General features: G+C 32.7%; 1 protein-coding gene across 2 annotated transcripts in view; it reads right to left on the bottom strand.

Annotated features, from left to right (window-relative positions):
• The window catches only part of LOC143046266 (uncharacterized), a 51,095-nt gene extending 39,112 nt beyond the window's left edge, over positions 1–11,983 (bottom strand). For both annotated transcript variants that reach the window (XM_076219339.1, XM_076219341.1), the window contains exons 1-2: positions 11,891–11,983; positions 1,816–1,871 (exon numbers count right to left, since the gene is read on the bottom strand). The gene's annotated coding sequence lies outside the window, so the exon portion shown is untranslated. The remainder of the gene's footprint in view (positions 1–1,815; positions 1,872–11,890) is intronic.
• Positions 11,984–12,799: the final 816 nt, after the last annotated feature.

Genomic DNA, 12,799 nt, shown 5'->3' with positions numbered 1-12,799 from the left:
AAAGAAAAGCAATTCAGAAAAAGAAAATACATCATGTGTAAAATGATACAAGTGTTCAGTTAACAGGAAGTTAATAAGTGAGGAATCTGAAAACACATCAAACATACAAACCCTGAAACTGGGGGATAGAACAATTTCAAATCTGATGCTATTACCTAGAAATACTGATAACTGGGGAGAACACTGAAACTGGCTTGAGCTATTTTTGAGAAGAAGCTTGTTTATTCTTGTAACAAATAAAATAAGTTTGTCAGAGCCACTTGACAATTTTCTATGGTTAAATTTTTAAATTGTTAAACAAATCCCTAAGAATCTTTCAAGCAAAAATCCATAATCAAAATTCCCCCTCGACCTCTTGTCTAAGAGAGATATTTGCCCTATTCTAAAAGTATTGCCTGCCAAATTATTTAACAAATATCTAGGTCTGCCCTGTGGTTGTCTTGTTTCTTGTTTCTGAATTTTACACTAAGATTGCCCAGCAAATTATGACATTTTTTGGTTAGACATCTTTATATAAATAAAGATATATGTGGTATGAATGCCAAGGAGACAACTAGCCACCAAAGTTCAAATTACAAAGATATATACAAATGGAAGTTTTTAATGATCTTGACTGGCTATACAGCCCTCACACAGTCGGTATAAAGATATACTACTACTGGTCACTGTACTGCTTTTAAAAATTGACATTCCTACTTAGCAATTTGTTGATTAAACCTAGTGTCTGGGTTCTTTGAATAACAAATGGAGCATTATGGCGACAAGTTAAGAAGTCAAGAAGTCGCAACCTAGCGCACTGGTAGCAGTGATGAACAATTGGCAATTTACATTTCAGGTAAAATTCCTGACAGATTGTATGGCTCCTATAACATCACACTTGGATGAGAAAACAGAGACAGGAATTATCTTTAAATTTCTTGAATATTCATTGATAAAGCAAGATATAAATTGTATACAAGTTACAATGAAAGAGAAAAATATTTCAAGTTTTTTGGTAAATATTCAACAATATCTCAGTTTTCAAACACTTTGACTAAAATTAATTAGGCTTGTTTAATTTTCATAAAATTTTGACAAAATATTTACTTTGACCCTTTGAAAAAAATTAAATTTCAAAAACTGCACACATTTTGGAAAAAATTTCATTAAATATATATATAGCAGTTTGTCAAAAACTAATTTTCATCATTGAAAAGCTTAATATTTCCTTTACTATAGAATGTGATTAAAAAGTTCATCTGTTTTTTACAGAGTTATCTCCCTGTAGTGTTATGTACCACCTAAAAGTGCATATAACCTGCACTAATTCAAACACACTTGGTTGGAGAATTTTTACTTTGTTTGGTAGTAACAAAATAAACAAAAATGTTTTGCAGATTTCCTTAATTATTGAGGGCATAACTTTTCATATTACATGTATTAAACAAACTCATATTTATATCATTCAGCAGAAGTTTTTATGAGAACTGATACTCATTTCATGATCAGAGTTAATCTTCACATTTGCTAAATCTTATCTATTCGTTGCAAAAAGCAATGCATGAAATTTCTTCCAGTCATACCTTATATTGCTATAGTCATATCAACTAAGACTAAGGGGCAATAACTCAGACTTTCTTAACATTTTTAATTTATGCTTACAAATATAATTGAGTACTTATTGTTTTACAGATCATACAAGAATATACTACAATTTACTCAAAAACAAATTTGTTGACCCTGTACCTACTGTACAAATTTCAGTAAACACCTTATTATCCTATAAATACATAAAAGTGCATATATATTAATCTAAATCTGTGGATATCTACTTACCATTAAACAGGATCTGTAATTTGCAAACATTTTATTCTTTCTAGCATCACAATGTCCTACAAAAAAAAGATAAAATACTGAAAAAGATGTTATTTTCTCAATCATTATGTCGTCTGTATAAAACAAGCAACTGTCATATAGACTCTTTATTCTTCACTTGTCTTGTTATCAATGAAAACTATTAACATTTTCAATATCTTATTGAAGCATCACCACTTATATAAAATAAAACATTCTAATACACTTTAATATATACATCATAGTGTATACATTTATTGACATACATAAAACATTCAAAAACCTATATAAAATATAGCATATTATAAAGCTTATAGTAAAATATCATTAGCTTAAATATTAAATCATTTTTTTTTGAAAATTTCAACCTCCAAAAAATTGTCAGACTTCATTTTTATCATACCATTGATGTCAATGTCTATTATTGATTTTGTGACACCTTTGTAGGTAAAATTTACCAGTTTAATCAAAATATTTGGATAAACTCTAGCTTAATCTGGTAACAGGCAAAAACAATTATTGGTGTAAACAGTACTGGGTCTGTTCGCTCTCTAAACACAATCACATCCTGCACATTCACAGACATCCTTGGGTCTGATCGCAACCTATTTTTATTCAAATACTGGTCGCAATGTTTTGTATAATACCATAATATGTAGTGAAAGAATATTATACTTATCATATGTATTACTATATTTAATAATCATAATAATTGTTCTGAGATACCTTATAACTATATCATCGTTATTACAGGGTGTTTTACGTTACTGATTAATAAATATCCTGAACCCTAGCAAAGTGACTTTAGTTTTATTTGAAGCCCAAAAGTCAGCTATTATTATGACACTGTCAATGTTCATTTGCAAGTTTTTTTTTCATAATTATTCACAAAAGAAAACTTGTTTATGTTTTTAGAATGGTATATCTAAACAATAAAAACAAACTTATTTTCTTACATTTTAGCAATACACCAGTGAACTTTTTCATGATTTAAAAACTAATTCAACACAAAACATTTAAAATGAACATTGTTATTTGGATGGAGACACTTTGTCTCATTGGCACATCTTCTTATATCTATAAGGTGCAAACATGAAAGAGGATAAACAAGAATGGGAGTAAATATGTGATTTCAAATGGGGTAACGGACCAGAATTTGGGGTAAATAGGGGTCCTAGCCAGGCAATCACTGATAACTCTTGGTGCAAAAAGGATTGGGCTAGATGATCTGGATTCTATTGAAGGGTAAAGTTTAGGTCACCAAAGGCTTAAGCAATGACAATGGGGTGATAAACTCATCATAGATACCAGGACCTAATTTTGTATATACGCCAGACGCACGTTTCGTCTACAAAAAACTCATCAGTGACGCTCGAATCAAAAGAAAGTTAAAAAGGCCAAATAAAGTACGAAGTTGAAGAGCATTGAGGACCAAAATTCCTAAACGTTTTGCCAAATCCAGTTAAGGTAGTCTATGCCTGAGGTAGAAAGCCTTAGTATTTCAAAAATTCTAAATTTTGTAAACAGTTAATTCATAAATATAACCATATCAATGATAATTCATGTCAGCACAAAAAGTGCTGACTACTGGGCTGGTGATACCCTCGGGGAAATAAATCTCCACCAGCAGTGGCATCGACCCAGTGGTTGTAAATAAACTCATCATAGATACCAGGCCCTAATTTTGTATATACGCCAGACGCACGTTTCGTCTACAAAAAACTCATCAGTGACGCTCGAATCCAAAAAAAGTTTAAAAGGCCAAATAAAGTACGAAGTTGAAGAGCATTGAGGACCAAAATTCCTAAACGTTTTGCCAAATCCAGCTAAGGTAGTCTATGCCTGAGGTAGAAAGCCTTAGTATTTAAAAAATTCTAACTTTTGTAAACAGTTAATTTATAAATATAACCATATCAATGATAATTCATGTCAGCACAAAAAGTGCTGACTACTGGGCTGGCGATACCCTCGGGGAAATAAATCTCCACCAGCAGTGGAGATTTATTGGGGTGAGTTATCTTTATATTCAGAGTCTGACTGCATATGTCACTGTTACTTAGTACCTTTATACCTTTATCTTCAGGTCCTCATCTTGAATTGTCGTAATGCGATTTCTTGTCTCATAATAATAATATATTTATATATATTAGACTTATTTAAAAAAAAACTTATTTAGGTGTGCGCAGCTGAACACTTACCACAAACATATGAATTTATATGGGTTCCAATTTTCACCATTTTAATGCAGACTTAAAATTATTCAAAGTCTTTGTCGTCTCAGTTAAATCTGACAGGTTATTCCACTGATCCACAACTCTAATTGAAAAAGTGTTTTGTCTGTGTGTCGTCTTAGACGGTTTTTTAATAAGTTCTAATGAGTGACCTCTAGTATTATTAGATGGTGCTAAAGTAAATAGGCTCATTTTGTTTAGGTGTTACATATTTGTTTTTCGTTCATTTTTCTAAATAAATAAGGCAGTTAGTTTTCTCGTTTGAATTGTTTTACATTGTCATTTTGGGGCCTTTTATAGCTAACTATGCGGTATGGGTTTTGCTCATTGTTGAAGGCCATACAGTGACCTATAGTTGTTAATTTATGTGTCATTTGGTCTCTTGTGGAGAGTTGTTAATTTATGTGTCATTTGGTCTCTTGTGGAGAGTTGTCTCATTGGCAATCATACCACATCTTCTTTTTAATACATACAAATACAAATACAAATATTTTTATTGGCACAAACTCATTAAACAATAAATGGTTAAGACCTATGGCATTACATATAACTATAATAATTGACATGGTAGAATGAAAGGTTCCATCATAACATATCATGCTATAATGAAAAGTTACATATTGATGTATCATATCAGTTCACTATTTCTTATATTTAGACACTCTGATATGAAAGAGGAAAACAGCCTAAGTAATAATGCCGTCCTTGGGCCTATACTCTTTTTAATTTACATTAACGATTTTCCAGAATACCTCGAACACAGCAAATTACGACTCTTCGCTGATGATAGTATTATATACCGAGAAATTACATGTCAACAAGACTGCACAAATTTACAAAAAGATCTTAATGCAGCAGCTAAATGGGAGGCTGATTGGCTCATGGCCTTCCATCCAGGAAAATGTACAATCTTAACCATGTTAACCATCACACAAAAAAAGAAACCATTTAAACACGATTACATCCTAAATAACCATATTTTAGAACCAGTAACATCTGCAAAATATCTCGGCGTAACCCAACAGTCTAACTTAAAATGGAACAATCACTACGACAACATCATATCAAATGCAAATAAATCTCTTGGCTTTCTGAGGCGAAACTTAAAAATTTCTAACACCAATATCAAATCCCGTGCTTACCAATCAATAGTGAGACCAAAACTTGAATATGCCTGTAGTTTATGGGATCCACACACAGCAGAATATAACAAGAATGTGTCCAAAGTACACGGATGCCCCACTCAATCATTTTCCATGTTCCATGGACCGTGAAATAGGGTAAAAATCTAATTTGGCATTTAAATTAGAAAGATCATATCATAGGGCACATGTATACTAAGTTTCAAGTTGATTGGACTTCAACTTCATCAAAAACTACCTTGACCAAAAACTTTAACCTGAAGCCAAAAACTTTAACCTGAAATTTGCACTATCATTTTCTATGTTCAGTGAACCGTAAAATTGGGGTCAAAACTCTAATTTGGCATTTAAATTAGAAAGATCATATCATAGGGCACATGTATACTAAGTTTCAAGTTGATTGGACTTCAACTTCATCAAAAACTACCTTGACCAAAAACTTTAACCTGAAGCCAAAAACTTTAACCTGAAATTTGCACTATCATTTTCTATGTTCAGTGAACCGTAAAATTGGGGTCAAAACTCTAATTTGGCATTTAAATTAGAAAGATCATATCATAGGGCACATGTATACTAAGTTTCAAGTTGATTGGACTTCAACTTCATCAAAAACTACCTTGACCAAAAACTTTAACCTGAAGCCAAAAACTTTAACCTGAAATTTGCACTATCATTTTCTATGTTCAGTGAACCGTAAAATTGGGGTCAAAACTCTAATTTGGCATTTAAATTAGAAAGATCATATCATAGGGCACATGTATACTAAGTTTCAAGTTGATTGGACTTCAACTTCATCAAAAACTACCTTGACCAAAAACTTTAACCTGAAATTTGCACTATCATTTTCTATGTTCAGTGAACCGTAAAATTGGGGTCAAAACTCTAATTGTGCATTTAAATTAGAAAGATCCTATCATAGGGCACATGTATACTAAGTTTCAAGTTGATTGGACTTCAACTTCATCAAGAACTACCTTGACCAAAAACTTTAACCTGAAGCGGGACAGACGGACGAACGGACGAACGGACGAACGAACGGACGGACGAACGAACGGACGGACGAACGGACGCACAGACCAGAAAACATAATGCCCCTCTACTATCGTAGGTGGGGCATAAAAATAAGCTTGAAATGGTACAGAGGCGTGCGGCCCGATATGTATGTAACAATTACCACAACACCAGTAGTGTTACATCCATGTTAAATGAACTACAATGGCCCTCACTCACTGAGCGCCGCCTCAAAACCAGACTTATCATGTTCTACAAGGTCATCCATGGACTCATTGCAATCCCATCACTAGTCCTCATACCATCAGATACTAGAACAAGAAAATTACATACCCAAACATTTAGGCAAATATCCACCTCTAAAGACAGCTACAAATGGTCATTCTTTCCGCAAACAATCATCCAATGGAACTTGTTACCACAAGTTGTGGTAGCATGTCAAACCATTGAAACCTATAGAGATCAGTTGACACCAACTGTTCTCCACAACATAATTTAATTCTATAAATAACAATGTACATATTTTTTAATCACTTGTTGTTTTCTTTCATGTAAATATCACCAAGTATTATACAAATTTAAAGATAAATTTTTATGCCCCATTTATGGGCATTATGTTTTCTGGTCTGTGCGTCCGTTCGTCCGTCCGTTCGTTCGTCCGTTCGTCCGTCTGTCCCGCTTCAGGTTAAAGTTTTTGGTCGAGGTAGTTTTTGATGAAGTTGAAGTCCAATCAACTTGAAACTTAGTACACATGTTCCTTATGATATGATCTTTCTAATTTAAATGCCAAATTAGAGTTTTGACCCCAATTTTACGGTTCACTGATAGAAAATGATAGTGCAAATTTCAGGTTAAAGTTTTTGGCTTCAGGTTAAAGTTTTTGGTCAAGGTAGTTTTTGATGAAGTTGAAGTCCAATCAACTTGAAACTTAGTATACATGTGCCCTATGATATGATCTTTCTAATTTAAATGCCAAATTAGAGTTTTGACCCCAATTTTACGGTTCACTGAACATAGAAAATGATAGTGCAAATTTCAGGTTAAAGTTTTTGGCTTCAGGTTAAAGTTTTTGGTCAAGGTAGTTTTTGATGAAGTTGAAGTCCAATCAACTTGAAACTTAGTATACATGTGCCCTATGATATGATCTTTCTAATTTAAATGCCAAATTAGAGTTTTGACCCCAATTTTACGGTTCACTGAACATAGAAAATGATAGTGCAAATTTCAGGTTAAAGTTTTTGGTCAAGGTAGTTTTTGATGAAGTTGAAGTCCAATCAACTTGAAACTTAGTATACATGTGCCCTATGATATGATCTTTCTAATTTAAATGCCAAATTAGAGTTTTGACCCCAATTTTACGGTTCACTGAACATAGAAAATGATAGTGCAAATTTCAGGTTAAAGTTTTTGGCTTCAGGTTAAAGTTTTTGGTCAAGGTAGTTTTTGATGAAGTTGAAGTCCAATCAACTTGAAACTTAGTATACATGTGCCCTATGATATGATCTTTCTAATTTAAATGCCAAATTAGAGTTTTGACCCCAATTTTACGGTTCACTGAACATAGAAAATGATAGTGCAAATTTCAGGTTAAAGTTTTTGGTCAAGGTAGTTTTTGATAAAGTAGAAGTCCAATCAACTTGAAACTTAGTATACATGTTCCCTTTGATAAGATCATTCTAATTTTAATGCCAAATTAGAGAATTTATTCCAATTTCACAGTCCTTTAAACATAGAAAATGATAGTGTGAGTGGGGCATCCGTGTACTGTGGACACATTCTTGTTGTTCATATTTTTAATCATATACTCTGCGCATGCAACAGTTCGTAATCTTCAATCAATGAAGCTGTAACTGTATATCAGAAGAAGAAGAAGAGAAGAGCTATTATTAACCAATAGAGATATTTTTTCATCAACGGTAATGTTACTCTGTATTTGAAATATAACATTTATTTTATTTTCTAATATTTCTCGCTATGAGGTAAATCTATTACATTTTAATAAGAAATGTTGTTCATCCTCAATTTCCCCATTTATACAGACAGGACAGTATCTTTCCTCTCTAGGAATATAATTTAAGATGTCTTCCCCTTTCAATCATTTGTGGCAGTTAGGATTATTACGGCATTGTTATTTCCCTTGTTTAAAACTATAAATTTCATATTTCTTTATTTAATGATTTACATGAATCTTATTCAGTACATATTTGTTAAATTGCATAGCTTTTGATATTTGAATTCATTGGTTAAAGATATTTATTCATATTGTAAAGTTTAATATTTGCATCGTTGCAAATTCTTTGGTTACCTTCTGTGAGAAATTTATATATTTTATATAACTAGTTTTAGATTCTTATTTTGAATCCTCTGAGGACTGACATTCAGTCCAACCAAGGAAAGCCAGGCTTTCCAACCAAGTATCTATTAGGTTGGTGCATTTGCTACATGCCTCCTTAGTATGGTAATTTGAAATCATATTGAATGCTCCATTTCTACACTTTTGGCTTTACATAATAATAGTTGTACTTTGTTGAATAAATTATATATTGTTTTCAGTTTTTGGTTTTCATTTACTTAGATATATTATAGCGCATCACTTTTGGCATCAGTCGTTTTCCGCACACGTCAGTTTACAAACTAGAATTAGCTGTGGTCCGCATCCCCGAATCTTCGGCAGAATTGTTCCTGTTACATTTGGTAGTGCATGTGGAGTGTGGAATTCTAAAGCAACTTTTTCTGGTTTGTAACTGAACAAAAAATTTATAAGAAATGGAGCAGACATTTGAGTCAATGTTTGGTGCCACTGGATATGACAGTCCAAATCAGAGCAGTTTTAAATAGTTATTTCTGGGGTATTTTATTTTTATTGTTTGGTTCATTTTGTAAATGTTTATTCAGTTATGATTAGGTTTGAAGAAAAACCTTGTTTGTTTGATGGTATCAGCATTGATATTACAGATTATTTTGTTCATTTTGAGACTGTTTCTCTTTGGAATCAGTGGAATGAATTTGAGATGGCATGTCAGTTGATAATGAATTTGAGAGGTGATGCTCAAACTATTTTACGTTTCTTAAAGAGGCCACAGTTGTATGATTATGACTGTTTGAAAAAGGTTCTCATTTAGAGGTTCAATCCTAAGGAGAGGGTGGCATATTTTAAATTTCAACTGCGAGTTTGCAGTTTGAAGAAAAATGAAACAATTTCTGAATTTGGTCAGCGTTTTAAGATACTAGCTCACAAGGCTTATCCTGATAATTTTTCCGATTTGGATTTGTATTTTACTGACTTATTTACATCATGTTTGAATATTGAGATAGCTAAATTTGTCACATTTAAGCACCCTCATAATTTAGATGAGGCTTTATCACTTGCCATTGAATATGAAGCTGTTCATTTTTCTGGTGATTCAGAGATTATTGATGAGACAGAAAGTTTAGATTGTTGTAAAACAGTTCATAACAGTTTTGAAATTTTAATTAATATATTGAGGAGGCGATTGAGATCGCGAAGGAAACGTAAACCTAAGAGATGTTTTAAATGTCATCAGTTAGGTCATGTCAGGTCTAAGTGTCCAAATATGTCTTTTAGAGTTCATGCTAGAGATGAAAGGTCTGCAGATATTCAAGTAAAGCTTTCAAAAATAGGCAGAATGTCGGAGAACGTTTTAAATCACAATTTTTGCAGTTCAGATTGTGTAACCTTGGTTTAATGTTTGTTTTTACATTGTGTTGTATATTTATAGTTTTACTTTATATTCATTTCAATATACTCAGAGGTGTCACACACCACAATTTTGGCTGTTTGGTTTTTCCTTTTCCAAGGGAGGGATCGATGTTGCACATCCAAACTGGTTTTATTTTTCATTTTCATTACTGGCTTGAATTATGGCTGATCTTCTGTGTAGTTTGAAGTGTAGACTGTTAGCTAGTTGTAGTTGGAATTGGCTTGTTTTATGAGTTGTTGCTCGTTTGTCTGGATTGTAATCTCTAGCTAAATATTTATTATTTAGAGAGTTTACGGGAGACCGACTTCTTGACTTTTGTCATGGCAGAAACCAATAGAGTGAACGTTAAGCTTGAAGTTAGGAACACTTCTAGCTCATACAGATGGATCTGATCCATTATTTAGTACCTTGCTAAAAGGATGGACATCGTCCAACTTTATTTTGAGAACCTTGCATATAGATGGACCCGATCCGTCTCCGGTGGTACACCATTTGTGCTACCGTTATCAACAACGTTGGAGTGTGTGCAGTTAAGAACCCGGTGGTACACGTCAAATGTGCCACTGTGAGATCAACATTGGTGGACATTGCCTGGTATAACTTTTCATGTTGGATTTCAACCGTTAGCTGTGCCTTATCCTATATGACATTCCACTGATTCTGAAGCCTACTTACAAAGAAGACCTCAAGTCGTGTCCGTTATCCTTTGAACCTAATGCTGATGTGTGTTTGTGTTATACAGTGACATTTATTTAAAAGTGATAGTTTTACATTTGCTTGAAAGACATTTAATCTAATGAACGTTGATGGACTTTTGTTAAATTTCACCGTCAAATGTTATTTCATATACATTTGTTTTCGAAGGGAGGAGGAGGGTATCAGACTGGTGTTGCGGTCTCCTTGAACAGTCTCGTTATTCAACTTTAACTGATGTATATTTGATTCAATGTTTACATGACATTTGGATTTTGCTTGTTCAGTGTGGCATATACATCCATTTGATAGACATTTTAGTGTGCAGACTTTATTTATGAAATTTATCGTTTGTCTTAGGGGGGGGAATGTAGCAGACAGAGTTATTAGTTAATTTTTAGCTCCCTTTGGTAAAACTCTAAATTTCATATTTGATGTATTTCATTGTTAATTAATTTACATGAAGCTTATTAAGGATATATTTGTTAAATTACATAGCTTTTGCTATTTTAATTCATTGGTTAAAGATATTTATTTATATTGTAAAGTTTAATATTTGCATCGTTGCAAATTCTTTGGTTACCTTCTGTGAGAAATTTATATATTTTATACAACTAGTTTTAGATTCTTATTTTGAATCCTCTGAGGACTGACATTCAGTCCAACCAAGGAAAGCCAGGTTTTCCAACCAAGTATCCATTAGGTTAGTGCATTTGCTACATGCCTCCTTAGTATGGTAATTTGAAGTCATTGAATGCTCCATTTCTACACTTTTGGCTTTACATAATAAAAGTTGTACTTTGTTGAATAAATTATATATTGTTTTCAGTTTTTGGTTTTCAATTACTTAGATATATTATAGCGCATCACTTTTGGCATCAGTCGTTTCCCGCACACATCAGTTTACAAACTAGAATTAGCTGTGGTCCACATCCCAGAATCTTAGGCAGAATTGTTCCTGCTACACATTAAAGGATGTGCACTTATGCGTATTTTGCATATTGCTGCTCTATCATTTTAATTGTTTAGTGAATCAACATATGATGGTCTTTGACCCATTTTGTAGACTTGACGAAAGAAACTGAGCTTAGAAGACTCCTGTATATCATCCAGTTGACGTCATCTATCTAGCAATTATTTAGTGTTATTGTTGTTGTTAGGGAAGCAAATAAACAGTTTCATGTCATGCAACTCTATAAATAAAAGTTGTAAAAATCTTAGATTTAAGTCAATTATTTAACACAGGAATTAACTTTACTCTTTAGTCTTCAATACTCTGTTGTCTGTGATTTCCAAATTTCCAACCAAAACGCACTGGTTCTAATGCATACTTTTTACGTTGAAAAGCAGTGTTTTTTTGACACCAGTTTTATTACGAGAGTTTCGGTCTCACTAATTAGCGACAAGAAGAATTTTAGCGACAAGAAGCGTCAAGAAGCGACAAGAAGAATAATATTAGCGACAAGAAGCGACAAGAAACTATTTAGCGACAAGAAAACATTTTTTTTTATCAAATTACTTATTCCAAATAAATATTAAAAGAATATGCAAACTGAAGAAAACAATTTTAATGACAAGAAAGTTAATTTTTGATAGAAAATAAAATGAAACATATCTATCTAATTCAGTTGCTACATTTATTTACATGATATTTTATTATGTATAACAGCAAGTATTACGTTTACCCTGTCGTATTATGATATTACTTTTACTTGTGTTTTAGAACAATAATATATTTATCTTATAATTTGTTTTTAAAACTATCTTTGTAGACTACAATATATAATAAACGTACATGCACAAATGGTGAAATACAAAAGAACTGAAATCAAACAAGAGCAAAACATAATTAAAATTAAACTGGACCCCTGTTGTGTTCACTTATCGCTACACTGACAACAGGTATGGCCTAAATCCCGTGGTCAGAATTCTGACCACGGGATTTGATAATTCGACGAGACTAGTGCATCATGTGCTATGTTTATTATGTGTTATACTGATAGGAAATAAAACAAGAAATTAGCACATTTATAACCCTACTGAGTTCTTAAGGGAATAAAAGATACCGGCTCAGTTTGTCAAGAACATGTTAACACGCTTGTTTGTCATTTATCTGCGCTACTACCATGGGGTTAATTAACAGATACTTATTTATTTTGCGGCATCA

Source organism: Mytilus galloprovincialis, chromosome 9 (genome assembly GCF_965363235.1).
Source record: "Mytilus galloprovincialis chromosome 9, xbMytGall1.hap1.1, whole genome shotgun sequence".
Taxonomy (NCBI): Eukaryota; Metazoa; Mollusca; class Bivalvia; order Mytilida; family Mytilidae; genus Mytilus; species Mytilus galloprovincialis.
Note: the sequence above shows the minus strand (reverse complement) of the source record. Positions and strands in the feature narration are given on the sequence as shown.